Raw genomic sequence first — 22235 nt, 5'->3', positions numbered from 1 at the left:
TGTACAGAAAATGTGTGTGTGTGTGTGTGTGTGTGTGTGTGTGTGTGTGTGTGTGTGTGTGTGTGTGTGTAAAGCAGTGGAGGCTCCTCAGTGGAAGAAGGGGAGGACCATCCTCCTCATTGAATTTCAGAACATTTTTAATAGTGAAACATTTAAAAAGTTATCCTTTTTAGATAAAACTATATTAAATATATTCACGTCACCAAATCATTAATTAAAAAACACTGTTGGCAATGAAGGTCTACAGTAGCCTCGACAGCACTCTGTAGGGTAGCACCATGGTGTAGCTGGAGGACAGCTAGTTTTCGTCCTCCTCTTTGACAATGTGTCAATGACATTGTTTGACAAAGTCTCTTTCGCATTGACTTCAAAACAAAACCTAGGAGGCTCGTGGTTCTTACACCCCTTGCAGCATGAACTGACATGTTGTCCACCCAATCAAAGGATCAGATAATGACTCTAGTACTGAAAGCATAAGCTACAGCTAGCTAGCACTGCAGTGCATACAATCTGGTTGACTCAAAGAGAGAGAGAGACAATAATTTAACAGTTTTGAACAAATTAATTTCTTCAGAAATGAAGGAGACGGGAGAGAGAGAGAGCTAACTATATTTACTATTTTTTTCACTTTCACTTAATTAGCTGGTGAATGCAGCTAGCTAGTTTAGCCTACTCAAACAGAGAGGGATGCTATGCTAGCTAACTGGCTATGGAACTTTTCTGGGTGAATGGAATATGAATGACAGTCATCCAATATGCTGTAATAGAAATAAGGCCATGCTCATAAAAAAATAATCGTCCTCATCTTAAACGGCACTGACCGCCACTGATGTAGAGTACAGTAAATAGCTGTGGTGTGGGCAGGAGGAGGGAGTTTTCGGGCACAGAGGGTCTTTGAGCAGAGAGGTGCCAGGGAACTTTCACAATGAGCTCCCAGATGGAAGGCCTGATTACAGATAATGTACCAGTATGTGCAGCAGAGGCAACAGAACAGGGGGGCCAAACCCATAGCTCTTGTTTCATGATCTGTCTCTCTCTCCTGTTGCAACAACCAGCATTGTATTATTAGCATGTCAGAGCCACCATAGCCCTGGCTGTCATAATAACCCAGGTTCCAGTATCTGTGAGCTTCTATTTCTTTTATGATAGGGGATAATAGAGCATTGTTCTCTGTACACCCTGGAGGGAGAAAAACAAGATGAACTGATTAAGGGGGTCCTGCTTACCTGAGCGTGGCTCCCACCAGGGGCCCTTCTCCACTGTTTAAATGCTAGGACAAATATACACAGCCGCCGTGGATGGGTGACATGTAACATTTTATAGCTGGGGTAACCCACTTCTTCTCTGTAATAAAGTACATTGGCATATGACTTGTCTTGCAGCCTTGCTAACCCACTTTGCTGAATTAGCTAAGCCCCTAGCTGTGTTTGTAAAATGTGTGTTTTTCCTGTGTGAAGACTGTACCAGGGGAGGTACTCTTGCCCTTTAAGCAGCATTGGAAATGATAATGTTGTGTGTTTCCACAATATACTTAGGGGAGCCTTTTCACAACCTCATAACAAACAATCCAACATTCCTGTGACTTGCTGGCCAGAGTAACTCATTCTTTCTGCAATCCTGGAGCTGGAACTGGACCTATTATTACTGACATACAGTAATAATAGGAAATTAGGAAAGAGTTCAGGCCATGGAATAGGCCATGGGTGAAAGGTCAGATCGAGTCAGAGATACAGTATATTGCCCTTCCCAGAAGCCCTCTGTGTCCTAGTGGGAACACATAGAGAGTGATGCCACAAGTGAAGGCAGAGTGAGCTTATTTAATATATATACATGTATACATATTTAACCAAGCGGAATGTAGAGAACTAGACATCAGTGCCCCATGTTGTCTGACATCATTATGTAATCAAACAACAATTCGCTCTAAGGGAGCCTTGCTCAATAATAAGACCATGGCAGCTGTGTACGATGGCAGCTGTGTCATCATGGCTGGTTGACCTGGAACCTAGAACATAGAATCTGGAACTGTAGGACCCAGGTTCTACCTGGAACCCAAAAGGGTTCTTCAAATGATTATCCCATGGGGTCAGCCAAACCAATTTTTCGAAAGAATGTTCAACATAGAAGCTGGAACTGGATCCTGCAACCAAGAACATAGAACATATACTGAGTGTACAAAACATTGGGGACTGTCACGTCCTAACCATAGAGAGCCTTTATTTTCTATAGTGGAGTAGGTCAGGGCGTGACTGGGGGGTTAGTCTAGTTTTTATTTTCTATGTGGAATTCTAGGTTGTTTTTTCTATGTTGGGGTTTTGGTATGATTCCCAATTAGAGGCAGCTGGCTATCGTTGTCTCTAATTGGGGATCATACTTAAGTAGCATTTTTTCCACCTGTGGGTTATGGGATATTGTTTCGTTTTGAGTTAGTGGTGTAGTCACGGTTCGTTGTTTGTTAGTTTATTGTTTATTGTTTTGTCTTTGGCTAAAGTTTCACTTCTTTATTAAACATGTGGAACTCTGCGCACGCTGCGCTTTGATCTGTTCATTCTACAAACGATCGTGACAGGCACATCTGCTCTTTCCATGACATGGACTGACCAGATGAATCCAGTTGAAAATGTATTGATGTCACTTGTTAAATTCAGTTCAATCAGTGTAGATGAAGGAGAGGAGATAGGTTAATGAAGGATTTTTAAGCCTTGAGACGTGGATTGTGTATGTGTGCCATTCAAAGGGTGAATGGGCAAGACAAAATATTTAAGTGCCTTTGAATGGGGTATGGTAGTAGGTGCCATGCGCACAGGTTTGAATGTGTAAAGAACTGCAACCCTGCTAGGTTTTTCACACTCAACAGTTTCCTGTGTGTATCAAGAATGGTCCACCACCCAAAGGTCATCCAGCCAACTTGACACAACGGTGGGAAGCATTGGAGTCAACATGGGCCCGCATCCCTGGAATGCTTTGGACACCTTGTAGAGTCCATGCCCCAACTCAATATTAGGAAGGTATTCCTAATGAGTTGTACACTCAGTGTATAACATGGAAATGGAATCTGGAATGTCAAACATTGGTCTGGTAGTGGATACAGTTCTACACACACGTCTCATTCAAAAATATTTCTCCTCCATGCCTTTCGGCTACCGTGGCAAAGCATAATAGCCATATTATGGCGTAGCATGACTATGTAAATGCAGGCTTCTGCACAAGATGCACAAGGTTGGGCACACAAGTGCTCACACACACACACACAAACACAGAAACACACATTATACCAAAACTAATTTATTTAAAAAAGTATTGAATACACTCATAACAGGTGTCTGAGGAAATGAGAGATGTGGCTGTTCTGCTGTTTGTGCCATTGGTTTCCCACCTGGGACTCCAAGCCACCTTTAATCCCTTTATTCCTGTTCCCAAAGGAGATCTGAGGGATAAATCATCACAGGACTCTGACTTAGGGTCATCTTACAGCAATAAAGACTCCCAGCACCTGGGTAATGCAGGTGAGAGACAACGACATGGAGTTTATCCTTAGAAACCACAAGGTCACTTAGTTCCCACACACACATATGGATGTAATGTAATGAACTGAATGTAATCTCACCTGCTCTCCCAGTCCCTTACTGCACTGTGCAGAGACACATGCACAGTGGTCCTCTGTAGCTCAACGTGGTCCTCTGTAGCTCAGTCGGTAGAGCAACACCAGGATAATGGGTTCGATTTCCGGCAGCACCCATATGTAAAATGTATGCACGCATGACTGTAAGTGAATTTGGACAAAAGCATCTGCTAAATGGCATATATCAAAATAAAATAAAATGTTATTTGTCACATGCACAGAATACAGGTGTAGACCTTACCGTGAAATTCTTACTTACAAGCCCTTAACCAACAATGCAGTTTTAAGAAAATGGAGGGAAGGAAATATTTATTAAATAAACAAAAGTTAAAAAATAGAAAAGAAAAAGTAACACTATAAAATAAGAATAATGAGGCTATATACATGAGTACCGAGTCAATGTGCAGGAGTACAGGTTACAAGGGGTACAGAGCCACACACACTTTGTCTTTCCATAACACAAACACATTCAAATACAGGAACGCCGTGAGACTGTTGGACATAGTGACAAACAAACAACACAATAAATCAGTCAATAGCAGACCATCACATAGGCTACAACTGTATGTATGTATGGTACTGTACTGTATATGCATCATATTGTCGACATTGCGTGGGGACCCCCTTGTACCCCCCTCCAACCCCACCCCAGACCCCCTTGGCCCACCTCTGAGGATCATGTTATATGCCTCTGGAATGGGACCTATGTCTGTTCCTTCACTTATAGCGCACACATTTTCCACACGGCCGGAATGTCTTTTACACATTGTGCGATTCCTGAAAAGATGGAAAATAACGGAGCTGAAGTCCAAGGCAGTGCCTTGTTCACCAAGGATTATTAATTACTAGCATAATGTTTGTCTTACTGGGCATAATGTTTGTCTTACTGGGCCAAATCATGTTTCTATCACATAAGAAGAAGTAAAAGCATGTGTTGTTTATCAGCCAGAGAGTAGCACCATAAATCATTAAAATATCTATGAGATTTCCAACCATGTGAACCCCAGTGATTTAGTCAAGATCTGCATCAGATTTCCAGTTCCTGCAATAGACAGTACAATAGTTGTGGAGTCTTTCTGTACTACAATACATTTTACTATACAAGTATAACATCTTTGACTATACAACTAACATCTTTGACCTTTTTAGTATTTATTTAACCTTTATTTAAGCAGGGACTCAAGCTGAGACCATGGTCTCTTTTGCAGATGATTCCTGCATGAACACATCAATAAACAACAATCACACTATACATACACTACATTACCAAAAGTATGTGGACACCTGCTTGTCGAACATCTCATTCCAAAATCATGGGCATTAATATGGAGTTGGTCCCCCCTTTGCTGCTATAACAGCCTCCACTCTTCTGGGAAGGCTTTCCACTAGATGTTGGAACATTGCTGCGGGGACTTGCTTCAGCCACAAGAGCATTAGTGAGGTCGGGCACTGATGTTGGGCGATTAGGCCTGGCTCGCAGTCGGCGTTCCAATTCATCCCAAAGGTGTTCGATGGGGTTGAGGTCAGGGCTCTGTGCAGGCCAGTCAAGTTCTTCCGCACTGATCTTGACAAACCATTTCTGTATAGACCTCACTTTGTGCACGGGGGCATTGTCATGCTGAAACAGGAAAGGGCTTTCCCCAAACTGTTGCCACAAAGTTGGAAGCGGAGAATCATCTAGAATGTCATTGTATGCTGTAGCGTTAAGATTTCCCTTCACTGGAACTAAGGGGCCCGAACCATGAAAAACAGCCTAGACCATTATTCCTACTCCACTAAACTTTACAGTTGGCACTATGCGTTCTCCTGGCATCCGCCAAACTGGGATTTGTCTGTCGGACTGTTAGATCCAGAGAACGCATTTCCATTGCTCCATGGTCCAATGTGCTTTACACCACACCAGCCGATGCTTGGCATTGTGCATGGTGATCTTAGGCTTGTGTGCGGCTGCTCGGCCATGGAAACCCATTTCATGAAGCTCCCGACAAACAGTTATTGTGCAGACGTTGCTTCCAGAGGCAGTTTGGAACTCGGTAGTGAGTGTTGCAACTGAGGACAGACGTTTTTTATGCATTACGTGCTTCAGCACCCAGCAGTCCCGTTTTGTGAGCTTGTGTGAGCTACCACTTCGCGGCTGAGCCGCTGTTGCTCCTAGATGGTTCCACTTCACAATAACAGCACTTACAGTTGCCCGGGACAGCTCTAGCAGGGCCTAAATTTGGCAAACTGACTTGCTGGAAAGGTGGCATCCTATGATGGTGCCATGTTGAAATTCACTGAGCTCTTCAATTAGGCCCTTATACTGCCAATGTTTGTCTATGGAGATTGCATGGCTGTGTGCTTGATTTTATACACCTGCCAACAATGGGTGTGGCTGAAACATCGCCATAGTCAATAACCGGAATTAATGTTGACAGAATTATTTGTTTACTGCTATTTAACGAAAGACAGGACCTGTTCCTATGGAAGAAGCCTATTTTAATTCTTAATTTCTTAAGTAACTCATCAACATGCTTTTTGAAAGATTGGTTTTCGTCAATCCAGACCATTAAAAGTACGTATGCATAAATCATCAGATACATTTTAAGTGATTTGGAAAATAACATACTTGGTTTAACCCGCATTAAGTACTAATTTCAGATCAGCAAAGGCTTTCTGCAGGGAAAGAGAGACTGATTGAAACTCTGACAGAGCCTGGTTAGCTGTGGGGGCAATAGCATACACCAAACAACTTTTGCCCCTTTCATATTTGGATGCAAGCCATCCCTCATGTAAAATTGGCGCCTCTCCTAAAAGTGGTAAACATTTTCAGTGTACTCCAAATCCATTGAGGAACAGTAGGATTTAAGCCAGTAGTGTAGCTAGAGGAGATGACTAAAGAATTCTGTTGTTGGTAGAGGACCGGAAATGAGAACAATAACCCTCTGAAGTCATCTTTTAATTGCTCCGATTTAGGAAGATGGATGACGTTTGTATCAACATGAATGACTACTGTGTGAGTATTCGGCGGCTTCTCCATCACTGCATGGACCTGGTGATCTATGTCCCGAACAGGGGCTCCAGGGAAGCAGTGGGTCCTTGCTTTCACAACCACCACATCCCTAACTACGGAGCTCCCTATAGAAACCACCACTGGACGATGATGAGAGGGTCGCTGCGAGCCTGTGGGACGTGCTATGGGGGCCGATCCAGGGGATGGCCGGCTTAGTAATGCAGGACCAGATCCAGAAAACAATGTGTTAATATGGGAACGTGGTCCAAGGTAGGATCTTCAGTGGCTACTGCAGAGGAGACCGATCTCATAGAGTACCCTGGATTATCCCCGCATCAAAAACAACATGCCATCTTGGAGTCTCCTTAGCCAGAGCGAGACATTCTTTTAGGATCCTGTTCTCCTCTAGTAGTTCAATGATCCAGTGTTTTGAGGCAACAAGTTGCTTACACTATTTACAAGTGTAAAAGTCAGTACACTCTTATACTACGGTGAACACATCACAGGTCTCATATTTCATGGCAACTGTCCAACTACAGATCCGAATCCAAATCAGAGGAATCCAACATCATTATACTTGGGTCAGAAACAGTAGTCTACCGCAACGTGAAATAAGCTTTGCCAGTGAGAGCTAGGTAACCTAGCTAGCCGAGGGTAGCCTGCTAACGTTAGCCCCAGAAGACGGCAATATCCAGCAAACACGGTATGTTAAGAACAGCAATAACACTGTTGTCCCAAACTAAAACACTTAAAACAAAACGCATAAGTGTTTCAAAAAGCATAAAACACAGAAGCACTGTATCGCCACTCAAACTTCCTGCTTCCTGGTCATGTGACAGTATTCGAGAGTGTGTGTGCCTGCATGCGTGCGTGCGCGCGCGTGTGTGTGTGTGTGAAACTGTATAACATCTATAATTAAACAACTATAACATATTTGACTAAACAACGGTTTGTAGAGCATGAAAACAATGTAAACCATATGCCATGGCGGTTTCACATACCAGATCTAAAGCCAAATGAACACGTCTGGAAGATTCTGGAGCGGCTTCTGAGAGAGCGTTTTCCATCACCATCAACAAAACACCAAATTATGGAATTTCTCGTGGAAGAATGGTCTCGCATTCCTCCAATAAGGTTCCAGACACTTGTAGAATCTATGCCAAAGTGCATTGAAGCTGCTGTTCTGGCTCGTGGTGGCCCAACGCCCTATTAAGACACTCTATATTGGTGTTTCCATTATTTTGGCAGTTTCCTGTATTTGACTATACATAACATATTTGACAATCCAACTAAAACATGTACACACATACACACACACACACACACACACACACACACACACACACACAGAAACTGTTACATAGCACATGTTTACATTGAACTTCTGAAATTCTCCTCTCTGAAGCACACCCAAATGACATTTGTGGGATTCTTCCAGGTTGCTATGGCACGGGGAGTTGCTATAGTAGCAAACACTACTTTAATTGTGTTTAGAATTTTCGGCAGCTCTGTTACTCGCAAGTGTTGCAAATTATTATTTTCTCTCCTTTAAACATAAAGTCCTTACATCACCGGGGATATACATACATGAAAACATATGTGGAACGTAACATTATTTCCCGGCATTTCTTTATAAATAAACATAATAAAACTTGGGTTTCTGACTGCATCTAAAAAGAGAAAGTTCATATTGCACCGTGAGGTTTCCTCCTGTTTCCATCCCAATATTACAACGCGATCAAAAGATAGAATGAAATAAAGTACGAGAGACAGACAAAGTAGCGCTAAGCTCCCTGTACTCACTACTATCCATCCTATCACTAACAAGACCTCTGAGCCTTCTCCCTCGTACTTTCCAACGCCAGGAAACGTGCCAAACCCAGTCTCAGGCTGCACAGCTAAGATCAGATCAGGGAGTTTAGAGTGTGTGGACCTCGTATGTCACTGCTGTGTTGATAACTGAGATTTATGACCCTTCACCTTCAAACCTGGTTGCCCAACTATTCTCTCACCACCAGGGCCAGTTCTTGTGTTCTTTAGACCCAAGTGTTTGGAATTCTGCCTCTGTCTCTGGGGAGATCCCTGTCACCTGTCAGTGAAAGCCATTCAGTGTTGCATGTGAGCCCGTAACTCAAGACCCCAAATTGATGATCCCCCTTGCCCCTTGGCCCCCATTCCACCTCTCTTTCTCTTTTTCTTTCTCTTTCTCTATGTCTCTATGTCTCTCTCTCTCTCGCGCTCTCTCTCTCTCTCTTTGAAATCAAGTCACTCGGGTTGGAGGGGGCAGCATCATCGGCTGGCCCTTTTAAATTCCGGCTGGCAGATTCCCAGCATCTGCTGCTTGGCGGCGACAGGAATAGAAGCTGGGAGCGGATGCTAGAGTGGACATTGGTCAGCAACAGCCCTACAGTGTCATTTCATAAATTGCCAGCGGCAGCTGAGCTGACATGGAATGAAAGTGATAGTCAAAGTGACCCAGCTGAGGCCATTGTACCTGAGGCTCCAAGCACTCTACCATGGCGCTGCTGCAAAGACACACACAAGGTCAGTGTCTCAAGGGGGCATGGACCATGGTGCCAATAGGGCTTTAGATAGACTATGACTTTTTAAAGAGACATAAACAGTTGAACAGTAGCTTTTGCATTGAGTTTAGCCAGGGTCGAGCATCTCAAGTCAAAGGCATGTGGGGATGTGGCACATTTGTGTAACACCACAATTACATTTTTAAAAATACATTTTGGGGGTTTTCAACCTTTCTCCGCAGAAGAATGAAAGAGCGAGGCGGAAGAATAACAAATAACTTCATAATTTCTTCCCGTGTCTGATTTCAAAGCTAGGTGAGGGGAAGGGCCAAGATGTGGGATGTGACGGGATGTGACACCCCTGGGATGGGACGTCAGAATCTAATGATGTGGGAACAGAATGTTTGGGGTGGGGTAGAGGGGAAAGGGAGCAAATTAGATCAGGAGCTGTCCAACTTCTCCTTTCCTGGAGAATATTGGATTTCACGTATTACAAATCCTCCTGCATCTCTCCCTATTCTGCCAGTCAGATAAACGACAGTGATTCCAGTGACTCGGTCGGGGCTTATCTGTTTGAAATATTACATTCAATATGGTCTCAGACACAACCAAAATATTACAAGGGTCATTCTAATTTGTGGGGGAGCTCAAATTAGTCATTATACAAGACTGTGTGTTGCATCACTTTCTCTCTGAATTTCTCTCTCTCTATTCCATGCCTCTCAAAATGTTTGCTTCCTAGTCATTCTCCATGACAGGTCCTTCAAAACAAAGAGGGAAGATCCATTCCAGAGGGCCTCCTCCATCCAAAATCAACCCAGAGTGGAGCCTGTGCCGTGCAAAATGCTGTGGCGATGCTCTCACTTCGCACTTTATTTTCCAAAAATACAGTTCGAAGTTGGCAGGACCCCAAACTGTGACCGCTCACAGCTCAAAAAACACTGCTTCCCCCTTTTCCTGTGCAATGGAAACCTGTCTGAAGTCAGGAGAGCTACAGAAGCTCTGTGTTATGGTTAAATCATAGGCCCGGGGAGAGCAGGTGCTTCCCCAATACTCTGGGGAGACGTTGCCCCTGGCCCTGAGCGCTGGTCTAGGATCAGCTTTCCCTAGCCTGTGTCTGACCTCAACTACTATGAGCCAATGAACCAAACATTCCCTGGACCAGTGCTTAGAGGCAAATTCTATACCCCAAGTTTTTCCTGCACTGACAGCAGACTTTCACAGAAGGAACACTGTTAGAGAAGGGAGGCATGACAGGGCCAATGGGGTTGATGAGGTGGAGCTATGGATGCAGTGGTATCTGAGAGAGGATAGAGAGAGTGGATATGCATAGCTCTGATAAAAAGGTAAAGAGAGCATAAAGATTATTATTTCCAAACCCTGCTCTTAAACATCAAAATGGTTGTGTAAACTTCTCAGTAGCCGTACACTTTCCCAGTTGACCTTTGTGCTGACATGTATGCTTCTGATTTTCTCGGTAAGGGAGAGAATGGAGAAAACATCCATCCACATCAAAGTGAACCCTGAAAATAAAATCACATCGCCCAAAAATTCCTTGGCCTCCCATGCACATTCCTGAAAACCCAATACCTTTGCACCGCTGTAGGTTGGAGGGATTATGGATTGGGTACATAATGAAAATACAGTTACAGATATTTAAAGCGAAACCATCAACAGCTGACTTGCCTGGTTCCAAATGAACATGGGCAGAGGCGGTGGCATTGTTTCTCTGTTAGTTTGCTTGTTAGGAGCCCATTGTGTTTACTTAGGTTTTTTTCTCCGTAGAAATTTATGGTCAGCCATACTTTTATGTTGGCTGAGTTATGTGGCACTCTCTGGCAGGGATGCAGCAGGGAGCTTTGAAGTGAGGCCATAAAACACAGTGAGAGAGCAGCCAAGGTAGCACTGTGTATCGTGGGTTGAGGCAGGACACGCAGGTCAATAAAGTCAGTGGCATCTGCACTATACAGGGAGTGAGGGCAGGTCCTGGTCATACAGCGACCTGGAGCCTCTGCCAAGAAGATACTAACCTGTAGAACATCCATGGCACAGATCAAATAGTAGGCACAAATAAATTGTTACTGCAAACAGTTCAGAAGCCTTGGCAGAGCCAATACAGGTAGTTGTGTATGGAATCCTGTGCAGTAGTACAGTAATAAAACACTGATATCTAGATGACACAAGGCCATAGATATGTATAGTTCCAGAGCTAGGAGTCAGGTGATGTAATTCCTATCATGTGTAAGTGTGCTTTGAAGTGGACTGAAGTTTGATTAATATGTGACTGCTGTGTTGTGAGTCCATTTAAGTTATGAGTGTACTCTGTAAGATCAAACCAATCCCCTTTAGCCTGCCTAACTGGAGAGGGGAGAACAAGTTTCCATTGCTGGCATTTTTCCTTTTGCTAACTAAATTCCCTCTATAAATAAAAAGGCCCTCATGGACCTGAATCACAGAAAGACCTCTGAGTAGGGAGAGTGATGAGTTGTTTAACTCATCTCTACCCTCAACCTGAGTGTGGTGATTATTTTATCATCACTGATCAATGTGAAGAAGCTACCTTTCCACGGTAGCTCTCCAAGGGCTCACCAGTGAGCTCACGTTCAGAGAGAAAAAAGTTTAAAAATGAAAAGGCAAAAGAAAAACAGCAGGGTGAAAAATTGCTGCGATCAAAGTGTTCTAACTTCCCAGTCAAACTTTCCAATATGATAAACAAAATCATGGATTGTCCTCTACAGCTCAACATCTACCATTTTTATTTCACTTAGAAAAATATATATATAGTTATAGGAGAAGACATATAGGAGAAGACAGCATCTGGCATAAAGCTCTGCGGGATTTGGGTACCTAAATGAAGACAGATTAGCTATTTATTGCCCTAAGAAACCTGTTTGTGTGTGTGTGTGTGTGGCATGTTTAGTTCTGACTCAGTCTATAACAGCACTGCTAAAAGAATCACAGTTTGATTTATGTCTTCCACAGCTACTGTCGGTGGGCCACCAGAGCCTCTACTGTTTACTGTTTATAACAACCAACCACTGAGAGCCTGAGAGAGCGCCAGACCCACTGCAATGCTTTACTTACAACCTGACCCCACTCTAAATCTTTCCTTCTCTCTCTCTCTTTCTCTCTCTCTCTTTCTTTCTCTCCTCTCTCTCTCACTTTCAAACACAAATAGTGAGAGTTTTAACAGATTGTTCTCTCTCTTTTGGACTTGTATGTGCTATTACTATTAGTTATTACTATGAGCCACATGACTTAGACACTTATAGGGTGCATAGGTTAACCTGAGTTAGAATTTGAATGAGCGAGTGCTTGTTTGTGAGGCGGAGGGGTATGAGTGCTAAAATTATCTTTAGAACAAGCAACCTCGTTTGATATTTTTTTCACTGTCTGGTTAAAACCTGCAAACCCTCACAAATATGTTATGACACTGCTGCAACGGGTATCTCACGGAAGCAAGGTAGCACACTTGAACACCAACACGAGCACACCCAGATGCTATCGAAAGCAATAACAAACAGGTGAGGATAGAGCTGGGCAAGGTTAGCACAGGGACATGTTGGTGTGTAAGAATGGCATGCATGAGTACAACACTGACGATAAAGTGTGAGGTGAGATACTTGTCACATAGTACTCAATGCAGGTTAAAGACACAGCCTGGTCTCATAGACTAGACCCAACATAGTAGACATAAATCTGGGACACTAAAATTTGTGTGATAAATTACGTTTGGTATGGTTACATAACTCACAAGGTCACTTAAGGCAAAGCCAAAAGTAGGATGATTGGTTCGGGATGGATGGGAAGGCATATAATGTGAATGTCTAGCAACCCAAAGGTTGCGTATTCAAATCTCATCATGGATAACTTTGGCATTTTAGCTAATTAGAAACTTTGCAATTACTTACTACTTAGCATGTTAGCTAACCCGAACTGTCCCGTTAACGGGATGATATGACAACAGCCAGTGAAAGTGCAGGGCGCCAAATTCAAACAGAAATCTCATAATTAAAATTTCTCTAACATACATGTATCGTATACCATTTTAAAGGTAATCTTGTTGTTAATCCCACCAAAGTGTCCAATTTCAAATAGGCTTTACAGCGAAAGCACCACAAACGATTATGTTAGGTCACCACCAAGTCACAGAAAAATTCAGCCATTTTTCGCACCAAAGAGAGGAGTCACAAAAAGCACAAATAGAGATAAAAGTAATCACTAACCTTTGATGATCTTCATCAGATGACACTCATAGGACTTCAAGTTACACAATACATATATGTTTTGTTCGATAAAGTTAATATTTATATCCAAAAACCTCAGTTTACATTGGCGCCATGTTCAGAAATGCTTGCAAAATATCCAGAGAAATTGCAGAGAGCCATGTCAAATAACATAAATACTCATCATAAACTTTAATGAAAGATACATGTTTTACATAGAATTAAAGATACACTTGTTCTTAATGCAACCACTGTGTCAGATTTCAAAAATACTTTACGGAAAAAGCAAACCATGCAATAATCTGAGACGGCGCTCAGAAAAAAATAAAATTATCCGCCATGTTGGATTCAACAGAAATCAAAAATAACATTATAAATATTCCTTTGATGATCTTCATCAGAATGCACAGAATGCACTCCCAGGAATCCTAGTTCCACAATAACTGTTTGTTTTGTTCGATAATGTCCATTATTTATGTCCAAGTAGCTACTTTTGTTAGCGCGTTTAGTACACATATCCAAACGCTCGAGCAGGTCCAGCCGAACGTCGGACGAAAACTTCAAAAAGTTATATTACAGGTCGAAGAAACTTGTTAAACTAAGTATAGAATCAATCTTTAGGATGTTGTTATCATAAATATTGAATAACGTTCCAACCGGAGAATTCCTTTGTCTGTAGAGAAGCAATGGAACGCAGGTCGCTATCATGTGAAATGTGTGTGACCAGGACCTGGCTCTCTGCCAGACCACTGACTCAAACAGCTCCCATCCGGCTCAACATCACAGTAGAAGCCTCATTTAAGGTTCTACAGACTGTTGACATCTAGTGGAAGCCGTAGGAAGTGCAAACATATCCATATCCCACTGTGTGTTCAATAGGGGCTGGGTTGAAAATCGACCAACCTCAGATTTCTCACTTCCTGTTTGGATTTCTTCTCAGGTTTTTGCCTGCCATATGAGTTCAGTTATACTCACAGACATCATTCAAACAGTTTTAGAAACTTCAGAGTGTTTTCTATCCAATACTAATAATATGCATATATTAGCAACTGGGACTGAGTAGCAGGCCGTTAACTCTGGGCACCTCTGGGCACCTTTCATCCAAGCTACTCAATACTGCCCCTGCAGCCATAAGAAGTTAACCCTTTGACCTAACTCCTAACCCTAACCTTACCCCCTAGTTTAGCTAACGTTAGCCACCTAGCTAATGTTAGCCATAACAAATTGGAAAATATCATACTTTTAGCAAATTTGTAACATATTGTACAAATTGCAATTAGTAACATATTGTACAAATTGCAATCCGGAAATATCATATGAATTGTAATTCATAACATATCATACAAAATAGATGATGGACATCCACAAATGAATACATACCAAACGAAACATAACATATCATACTAATGGGAGTGTCCCAGATATACATTTACTACAGTATGTTACGTCTACCCCTGAATCCAGGTTGAAAGACAACAGTGAGTTTACTTATCAATCAGCACCATGAATCACTCAGAGGGAATTAATTCCAGCATGCCATCCAAAACATGAGCCATCCAGAACAAGGCCATACTTGGCTTCAATTAAATGTGAAATACATTGTGTTCTTTTGAACAACTCATACACAACCCAAATGAGATTTATTTAATATTTATTTAAACGTAGTGAAGCTACTTAAACCAAGAAATTATCATAAAAACATTTAAAGCACAAATTGTGCTGCTCACTGATTTATATATATTTTAAGTGTGTTAATTATTGAGTGAATGTGTCATGTTTTTACCCCATATTACCACATACTCATAGATCAACCTCCAAGAGACCTGTGCATTCCTTTGGCATGCAGCCATTGTGCCCTGTCAAATAAGGAATAAAAGGACAACAGTGTTACATGTCACAGACACCATGACCCAGACATGTATGCCTAATATCAAGTTTCACATCAACAGCCTATTCTAAAGAGGGGAGCTTCCCATGTAAAACATGTTAGTGAAAGTTTCATGAAATATTTATGGTCTGTTCTATTACACAAAATGGAGGGAATGACCCCTGAGTGGGTTTATAGTTTTGGTATTTGGCACAGCAAGAGCCACCCACTTTCAAGCTGATCCCTCTGCAACATTATTGGGGGTCAGGGTTGGGACAAAGTTTGTGTGGTCCAAGGCAAGTAAAAACGATCTGAATCTAAGTAAAACAGGCTTATGTTTATAAAAGATAAGACCTTAGAATGTGTTTAAAATGATTTGTAGATCCAGACATTCCATTATTTAATCACTGCACACATGATAGAGCCCACTGAAACACTGGACCAAGCAGTGCTTTATCAGTTTTTGTGGAGCTACGTAAGCGCATACTTGTGTGGCTCTAAATAGCATCAGGGGGAAATTGGTCCTTGACCATTCATTCTGAAATGATTAGCCTACATAAGGGAAGTGAAAATGTATTGTAGTAACTTATCAAATGTTGCCTTCGTAGCAAAATTAAAATAATGTAGCAAATACCTGTTCGCATTGGAGCATGCGCGCATGCAGCGTACATTCCCTAGTCTTTGTATCATCATGATGGAGCAAAGCTTGCAGTCGAACAACCTATCGGGAGTTTAGGTTTTGGTAATCTGCACTGCGTCTATCCAATCACAGATGTCTGTCTGTTTGTCTCTGTAGTCTCGCGCGACACTAACAGAAGTCATGGCTGCCGTACGGAGCAGCAAACTTCAACATAAGTTTGTTGAATTTCCAACGGGGAAAGACTGCATCAGTCGTCTTCTTACACGGCTCAGGTGTTTACATTTTGCAATGCTCTCTATGTTTAGTGACATTTATTCAACAGTAACTACGCTGAACTAGCCTCATAATAACTAGGAGTGTTAGTAGGTTAGCTACCTATAGCCTAGCCTGTAGCATAGCCAGAGTACCTTCAAATGAGATACTGATAGCTTTTGTACTGTGATGGACAGACAGGACTGTCTTCGAACTTCATAACTATACAAACTATGTGGCTTCAAAGCAACTCTGAGTTATGATATGGCCTATTGTGGCAAATTAATAATGTAGATAACAGTAGCTACGTAGATAGTTAAATTCAATTGAGTGGTCAGCAGTGGGTAATGTTATTCTAAGGATACTTAATATTTGGCCTTGATCACGAGAAAAAACAGAATGCTATGTTTTTATCTGATATCTCCCTGATATAATGAATGTTAAATACAATAATCTATCAAATATTTAAAAACAAATATAGTAAAATCGTTTTCATCGAAAAAAAGGAACTCAACAACAAAAAATATAATTGTGGCATCACTAAGGTTATTCAATATGCGGTTTATGCCAAAAACAGTCAGAAACATGTGAACGGGATGTTATTGACACCAGGGTTCTGATCTGTAAGCCTAGTGACTGTTGAGTCAGTTATATTGGCTAACTGTTCACTTCTGCCATGCAGGAGACACTGGATAGGGAGTGCGAGCATGGGTCAAAGAGGTTTCGGTACCAGACCTGGCTTTCCCCCACATCAGAGTGGTATATCCCACAGTCCTAGCCAGGTAAATGCCATATACAGTCCTGCAGTCAAGCTGCTGAAACCCCTCAACACAGGTGGGTATAATTTGTGGAACGTTCCAACAGGAATCTGTTCCAAAAACGTTGTAAATATCAAGGTTGCCAACAAACAACGCATACAAAGTTGTATAGCGGCAGAATAAGATACAGGGTAGGGAGCGGGCTATTTCATTACGTTTTTCACTCATTTATTCCCGAAAAATGTCTGTCCTCACTCTGGTAGGCTAAACATTAAGAATAAGCTACGTGGTGAGTTGATACCTATTCGGCAGCTAGTTAGCTGGCAACCTTGTACTTTCCGAAGTTTTTGAAACAGATTCCTGTTGGAACATTCCACAAATTATACTCACCTCCTCAACACACAGACAAAGCCCTTCAACTGTCATTTTTTAAATAACTTAACTAACCCAGACAAGTAGAACATTTGGGCATGTATTCATAAAGCATCTCAGAGTTGATCTAGGATCAGTTTTGCCTTTTAGATAATAATGATTACGATTATATGCTACTCCGATGCTTTATGAATATGGGCCCTGAACAGCAATTTAAATAGGAAAAGGATATTAAGTATCCTTTTCACACTACCGTGCCGAGATGAATGGACCATGTGAGTAGATAATTTCCAAGACAGTGTGGTTCGGGTCAGCACGATATTGTGGAAAGGGGTAAATCTTCTTCTCATCCTCCCATGTGACCCTCACTGCCCCAACCTTTCCTCGCTACATAACCAAACTTTGAATCTTGTTCTGTTTTCTGTTGACCCCTCAGGCCATACACACACATGCGGGGGGCTCTGTCCAATGTGTGGTTTGACCGCTATAAAATCTCACAGGACTGTCTGGAGCACTTGGAGTCTATAGACGCCAGGGCCAACTCCCTGGGAGCGGTTGTACAGGCGGAGGTCAGGAGTACCCAAACACAGGATGATCATAGGTACTGTCACACACACACACACACACACACACACACACACACACACACACACACACACACACACACACACACACACTACTTCTGCTGCTACTAGAGCTGTCTTACTTAGTCTGTTTTATTTCCCTGTCTCTTTCTGGCTGTATGTCAGATTTGGATGTATGCTCTCTCCCTCATTCGTTGCCTTCCTCATGACATCCTAACTCCATGACCCCCCTGAATGTGTCTATTATGCACCCCTCCACTTGCCCATTTGCTTGATCTCGCTCTCCACACACATCACTCTCTCTCTCTCTTGGCCTTGGTGTTCTCAACTCCCTCTGTCATGATATAAAATGAAGAATGCAAGTTATCAGGTTTCTTTATCCTTTTATACGCTGCCAATTATGAACCGTAAAGTATTTCTGGAGGGATTCTCAGGTTCTGCAAATCCTTTTTCCCCAAATATTTTGGTTATCAGGTTCGCGTGTAAATAACAATGACATAAAACCGCTCAGATCATGTGCCATAAACACTATTTTAGAACCTAGGTAAGAGTTCCCACAGGAAATATGTGGGGGGCCATCACTAGTTTTATGTCTCTGGAAGAGAACAAATGATAGCCGTCCATGAAAGGGGAAACCGATGGGAACATTGGGAAAAGGGTTAACCTACAAGCCCTGAAATATATAAATTTACAGAAATAGTTGTGAGTAGAAAAAAAAGAGCTGAGCGTTTGTGTGAAAGGCCCAGTGTGGAATGCCAGAAAAGCCCCTGAACTCCACTCCAGAGAAAGTGATTGAAAAAACACATGTTCCTGAGAGACTGCTGAAATATTATCTTTCTAAATCATAACATTTTGTCATTAACTATAAATACCCATTGGAGTCACTCGGCATACTGGAGAAACGAAGTGGTCTGTACCCAGAGTCCACTTGCAGGGCTGACGGACTGACAAGCGCCAGATCTTTCCATGGAAAAAGTTTTTCAAGGAAAATCCACTGCCGCAGGCTTTTGTGTTTATGTTTTTCACTCTTTAAAAAAAGCACGGATTCGTTGGGAAATCTCAGAAAAGAGAAGCTATCACCACAGTCGTGATTTCACACATATAGGCTCACACACACACCACAAACACACAGCAGCACTGTACCAAACAGCATAGCGGAGGGGTTTAAGAACGAATGAGACATTAGAATGTGAATGTATGGTTGAGGTTTGTTATCGTGAATTGGAATGAGAGATTGCGAGTAAGCAGAAAGACGGTCTCAAAGTACACACTCTTAGAAAAAAGGGTTCTTCAGCTGTCAGCGGTCTTCAGCTGTAGGAGAAGGCTCTGCCTGGTCCCAAAAGTGTTCTACCTAGTACCAAAAAGGCTTCTACAAAGGGTTCTCCTATGGGGACAGCTAAAGAACCCTTTTATGTTCTAGATAACACTTTTTTTTCAAAGAGTGTAGCCGGTGAAGTAAAGAAAGAAACAGAGAATCTCATGGACAAATGTTTTATTCGTTGGGCAAAGCGTGTGAACTCCCCCATCCCTTCATATCTCCATTCTTCCCTTCCCCCTCTGACAGGATGATGGGTACTTGCACACTTTCCCAGATGTACGCTGTGTGCCCAGATGTACCCAGATGGGTGAGATTAAGGATGGGCTCGTGAACGGATGCCGACTCCTGAGGAGCGAAAAAGCTGATGATGTGGAACCAAGGAATGTTTTTTTCTTTTCTTTCTCAGTTAAAGGCAGAGCATTTTCCACTTCGGACAGCTTAAACTGCCAGGATGGCTTAAGCTACTGTTACTCATACATAATAATAAATTAATATATTTATTATTATGTTGCTACATTATATTATTCCCAATAAGCACAGTTGAAAAATGGGATTTTCCCGTGAAAAGCACTTTGGATACAATATTCAATACACATTTTCAGTGAATACCTGCAGAAAGAGACCTAGTACAATTGAGACCATAGTACAAATTGGACCCAGTACAATGACATGTTCTGTTTTGTTTTGTTCCTCGTCCAAAGGGGTTTCTCTATGGGCGTAGCTATGGCACTCCACCTAGCGTGCCGTTATCACCGTGACGTAGCAGGAGTCTTTGCTCTGTCCAGCTTTCTCAACAAGGACTAGTATATCAGGTAAGGGAGGCTCTCACTGGGCATAATGTCTTCAAAACTGTCCAGACAATATTCTAAATCTTGATTTGAGCGCCAAAAAACTACAACTTTCTAGTAAACTGTCCTTTGAATGACAGATAGTGGTAGAGAAATATTGGTATATTGATATACAGTGTCCCAATTCAAAGATGCTCCATGTCAGTCCCAAGACCTTGCATTTATCTGGAGTTGGGTGCACTTGGTTCTGACAGAGATATTGGGCCTATAGTGTGCTAGTAAGCAGTCTAGAAGTGTCTGACTGACTTTTCTCCCCCTGCTAGGCTGTGGAGGAGAGGGCAGGGGCGGGGAGCCCCCTCCCAGAGCTGTTCCAGGGCCATGGGACAGGAGACGAGTTGGTGTTCCATAAGTGGGGAGAAGAAACCACGGCAGTGCTGAAGAAGGCTGGGATGACGACCACCTTCCACTCGTTCCAAGGCCTCCAGCACCAGCTCTTCCGGCCAGAGATTGAGCTACTGCGCTCCTGGATCCTCATCAAGCTGCTCCCGGACAGTCTAGATGCTAGTGGGCAGTGACCAGTCAGCCCCACACCACTAAACAGACACATTAACCATACGTTATTAACACGTTAATAACACGTTCACACTATTGAGCTGATTTAAACTGAGCCAAACCAAACTGTACTGCGCTGGCTTGGTAAAGCATTGCCCGTAGTTTCTGGAATAAAGCTGGAAAAGCGAGCCAACACGGTTCGGTTGGTATTATAGTGCGAAAAGGATATTAACGTGCTGAGTGGGCTGTGGACCACCTCACAACCTCTGTTGGACACAATACCGTTAAAAAATGTTTTGGTGTCAATAAAAAATAAAAATAAATGCTTGGACACTGTCCGTTGTGCTTGCTTAGTGTACTCAACAGCTGTGTAGTTCCCTTCAAAAGAGAACATGTGATAGTTGAGTGTGCTTATAACCACTCCCTCTGCACTAGTACAGTCTCCACTCTTAACACTTCAGCCTCGTCTGTCTGTCTATGATAGGATATGGGAGCATGCTCTGCCTCCACCCCTATAGTCTAACTAACACTAGAGTCAGATTAGTATCGTTGCTGTAGAGAGAACAGGAATTGTTTAGTCAATCTTTCTCTCGCTCGCTCATTTTTTTTTATACACCATTATCGTTTTGTGCTGGGAAATGTGTTGAACATGTGTGGGGACGGAGGGAGCGGAGGTCTGTGCTGTTTGCTCAGTAGTTCTGCTCCGTAGCACACATCGCTTCATTGATGGTTAGTGGGAGGAAGCGGTTAGCTATTCCTCCCTTCTTCCGTCTCGCAGCCTCTCTCTCAGCGTTGTGCTTAAGGTAGTCCGGATGTTGGGCTGCCTTCACTAGTATAGGGCTGCAGGCCAGGGTAAAAACACAGGAAGATCATGAGTGAGCAGTAGTAACACTTAGGTGCCAAACATAATGAGAGTTATGGAAATGATTAACGTTTCTTGTATAGCCCTGGCTATAAATTAAACAACTGTCAACATCAGCAGTCACCTTTTGGAAAAGTTATTGATAAGCATATTTCAGCTTGTTGCCCAGCTGTGTATTTCCTCACTGACTAATAGCCTGTACTCATCACTGCCACATATGGGAGCCAATTTGAAAACAAACACACTCACATTCCTTCACCCCTCCCCTTACTGTATGCGCTAAGAGGCCACTTAAGATGGGAGTTAGAGGAAGTGAGATAAGAGTTTTGATAGGAGGAGATGACATTGGTCATTGGATGTCATTAAATAAGACGTTAGTAGTAGCAGCTGCGATGAACATAGTATGTGTGTGGGAGGCAAAAGTTGATTCTGATTACGATATATAACGATTGTTTTTTGGAGGAAGAGTGAAAAAGATCCTTTGAATTATGATTTTGAAATTGTAACCACAAACTTTTAACATTATTTGAATGAGTTTATTATATATTTGTGGTTTACATGATATAGGCTTTAACAAACCAGGAACTTCTTAGACATGAATAAGGTATGAAAAATTATAGCTGCTGAGTTGAACCAGCTACACAATGTAACAGGGTCCCCAACACACACGAACACCAAACCAAAATGTATCTCACTGCAAAAGAAAATCCAAGTTTATTACTTCACATCCGTGCATGCTTTCATTCCAACATATAAACTGTATATCCAAAATGCGTTGACAGTGTTAGCAGCTGTTTTTACAGTAGCAATAAGGCTATTGAAATTCAGTTGGAAGTTGTCCTCGACACCATCCACCATGTAGGAAGCGTTCACCTACAGC

The 22235-nt window shown here is 42.3% G+C and overlaps 1 pseudogene; it reads left to right on the top strand.

The window, feature by feature from the left end:
• The first annotated feature begins 16049 nt into the window (after positions 1–16049).
• On the top strand, positions 16050–20824 carry LOC129857807 (lysophospholipase-like protein 1; annotated as a pseudogene).
• Positions 20825–22235: the final 1411 nt, after the last annotated feature.

This window comes from Salvelinus fontinalis, chromosome 6 (genome assembly GCF_029448725.1).
Source record: "Salvelinus fontinalis isolate EN_2023a chromosome 6, ASM2944872v1, whole genome shotgun sequence".
Classification (NCBI taxonomy): domain Eukaryota; kingdom Metazoa; phylum Chordata; class Actinopteri; order Salmoniformes; family Salmonidae; genus Salvelinus; species Salvelinus fontinalis.
This window is presented reverse-complemented; position numbering and strand designations above follow the sequence as displayed.